We start from the raw sequence: 3,065 nt of genomic DNA, 5'->3' as shown, positions 1-3,065 counted from the left end.
CATGATAGAGCACCTACTGTGTTCCCAGCTCACATGTGGAGACCTACTGTGTTTAGAGCCCTGTGGTGGTGTGTCAGAGAATGTTTACCTCAGTTCCTAGAGTAGGGATTGCCCGGACTTTTCACCTGGGAGAAGACTAAAGCCCAGAGTGGGCAGAAGGAGCCTGAGATTGAACAGCCACAACTACTGCCCACGAGGACCTACCTAGGGATGAAGCTGTCCCCAGTTTCTGGGATCCTCAGAGTCTGTCTGTACTCCCCGCAGCCTGTGCCCTCTGTAAGGCTCCCTTCTCCCTGCACCCCATCACAGAGGCCCTCCTCCATCACACCAGACTGCATCATGCAACCGGTTCCCTTCTACCGCAGCAACCCCTGCCCTGGGGCCCGTCCACAGCTGTGTTTCCCGCCTTGGGCCTCTGCACTGTCAGCCCGAGGGCTGAGGGCCACATCCTAGGAAGGGATCTCTGCTGCCTCTAGTATGACTCTCAGAAAATACGTGACCCCCTCCCTCCGGACTTCCACAACAGCTGGGGCAGCTCCAGCTGCAAGGCCCTTCTCCATGCACCTTCCCTGATCCACAATGCGAATTCAACTTTCCCTAGCTTCAGTTGCTCCCTCCACTCCAGCTCCAACCGCATAGAAGAGTGAGCCAGTATCTGCCTCAGTTTCCCCTCTCATGGTCTGGAAGACTTCTAAGAAACAAACAGAAAAGCTGGGGTGGTTGTCTGGCCACTGGGAATGTTTGTTGACCGACTGAATGACTTCCCTAATCATTCAGATACCTCTAGAAGGAAGTTCCTTGGGGCTGAGCCAAGTGCATCCTGGGAAATGAGGTCTTCAGCCCGCCCAGCCTGCCTCTCACCTGAGTTAAGAGTCACCCACCCACCACGACCCCCCCCCCCCCCCGCCCCAAGGAACAGCTCTGTGTCAGCCCCTCGGCTCCCAACGACCCTGAAATCTCGCCACGTCCCCCATTTCTTAACAATCCCGCGTGACCCTGGGAATGACGCTCCCACTTCAAAAAGTTCAGGCACCCTGGAAGTTCTCCCACTCCCCAGCCCAGCTCTCCCAGCTGCCCCTCCAGGCCCACACCCAGGGTCAGCTCGGGACACCAGCTTTCCCTGGAGGCGCCGGTCACCTTTCTGTCTGGATCACCTGTCCGCAGCTTGATGTCACCTCTTCCAGGGCAGCCACCTGCCTGCCCTCTACCACAGACAGACAGATGGACCGGGTGGGGGGGGGCGGGGGAGGATTGGAAGCCCCAGAGGATCTGAGGCCCCAGGAAACGCAGTGGGGGAAGAAGCGGGCAGAGCTGGTCGCACAGGAGAGCGCACAGAGACTGACCTCCTAGCCCAGGACACACAGCGAAGCTAAAAGTTCAAACCGACTTCCCTCTGGGGCCCAAGACATCCAGGGCCACCTCGGAAGAGAGGAACTTGAGAGCGCTCGGTTTCCAGTGGATAGAGAGAGCGGGCTCCCTCACTTGCTGCCTGAGAAACCCCACAGAACAAGGCAGTCCCAGTGGGCGTTCAGGGCCTCAATTTCCCCACTTCCTTTTGACCCCCAGGCTGCCAGCTACTCAGTCTGAGGCTCCCCAGCACAGAACAGTGACCTCCACTCTGCCAGCCAGCAGGCCAGGTGGCAATAGGCCCTCCCAGGTCCAGGCCTTGAACCTCCCCACCTCTAACCTCTCAATAACCTGAAAGCAATCGTGCATCCTGAAAACCTGCCAGAAAACTCGAGTCCAGGGGCCGAGAAAGGGAACCAGGCAGAAGCCGCCTGGCCAGGCCCTCCAGTCATTCTATCCTCAGAGCATCCTCCAGCCCAGAGCTTGCTGGGCTGCAATATTGGGGTTCCCAACTCGGTTACACTCAGCTTGGGTGGGGGTGTCCAGAGGCTAAAAGAATCTGGGGGTGACACAGACCTCATGCAGGTTACAGAACCTGGGGCGGAGGACGACAGAGAGCTCAGGCGCCGGGGGTGGGGGGAACGACACAGATCTCAGGTGGGGATGAAACACACAGACCTCAGGCAGAGTGACAGCGACCTGGGAAGCTCAGTGACACAGACCTGGGGGAGCAGGCACACGGACCTCACGGGGGCACACAGAGACCTCAAGCGTTAGTGACACAGAATAGACCTCGGGCGGGGGTGACACAGACCTCAGGTGGGGGTGACAGACCCCTAGCCGAGAGAAACTGGGATTCGTGGGTCCCTCCTGACCTCAGAGCTGTCGCAGGCCTAGAATTCGCCATCTGAGGCCGAGGTGGGGGTTCGGCCTGGCAGCGGCTCTGGGGAGGCGCCCCAAAGTCGGCGGTGGAGAGCAGGATGGGGCACGTGACCCCCGCCCCAGGGACCAATCAGCGCCGCGGTCGGCCGGGGGGCCACGGTGGCACCCACCCTGTGCGGCTGCTAGGGATGCTCCTTTGTCCCATTGTCGGGCTTTGGGGGGCCTTGGCCGCCCCCCTCAGGGCCCCGCTGCAGCGGGGGCGTTGGCCGCGATCTGTGTGCACCCCCCCACTCCAGCTGCGTGGCCAGAGGGGACCGACAGGTTCCCGAGAGCTAGGGGAGCAGCTGGTGCACGGGGCCGCGTCGGGACCCACGGGAGGTCGCGGCTGTGTGTCCCGCCCCCTCCCCCACCCCCACCCGCAGGCCGTCGCCTCAACAATTCAAAGCCACCGTCTCTGCCCGGACGCGACGAGCCCCGGCCTTGGCTGCAATCCCCGCCCGCTGCGCAGCCCGTTAGCCCCGCCCAGGGCGCTGGAGCCGCGACCGCACGCGGGGGCCCGGGCCACTGTCGCTGCACGAGGCGCCCGCGGCCTGTGCGTGCCTGGTGCGTGAGACCCAGTGCATCTGTCTCCGCATCTGTCCCCGCGTCCGTCCCCATGTCCGTCCCCGCATCTGTCCCCGCTGCATCTGTCCCCGCAGCATCTGTCCAAGGTGCGTCCCCGCGTCGGTCGCCGCGTCTGTCCCCGCGTCCGTTCCCGCTCTCACCTCGCAGCGCAGGCCGAGCACTTGCCCGGCTCGGCCCCGGCCCCGTAGCGCCTCAGCCCGGGCTCCCACGCG

At 62.8% G+C, this 3,065-nt stretch overlaps 1 protein-coding gene across 3 annotated transcripts in view; it reads right to left on the bottom strand.

The window, feature by feature from the left end:
• The window catches only part of Sema6b (semaphorin 6B), a 17,668-nt gene extending 14,603 nt beyond the window's left edge, over nt 1-3,065 (bottom strand). Inside the window, exon 1 of one of the 3 annotated variants that reach the window (XM_005357864.2) lies at nt 2,994-3,065. The gene's annotated coding sequence lies outside the window, so the exon portion shown is untranslated. Of the gene's footprint in view, nt 1-2,161; nt 2,351-2,399; nt 2,545-2,993 lie in introns of those variants that run through there. The other 2 variants (XM_026784400.1, XM_026784399.1) reach the window with 2 other exon arrangements.

The sequence above is a fragment of the Microtus ochrogaster genome, chromosome 22 (genome assembly GCF_000317375.1).
Source record: "Microtus ochrogaster isolate Prairie Vole_2 chromosome 22, MicOch1.0, whole genome shotgun sequence".
In the NCBI taxonomy this organism is placed as follows: domain Eukaryota; kingdom Metazoa; phylum Chordata; class Mammalia; order Rodentia; family Cricetidae; genus Microtus; species Microtus ochrogaster.
The sequence above is the reverse complement of the archived record's forward strand: the minus strand, read 5'-3'. Positions and strand labels throughout refer to the sequence as shown.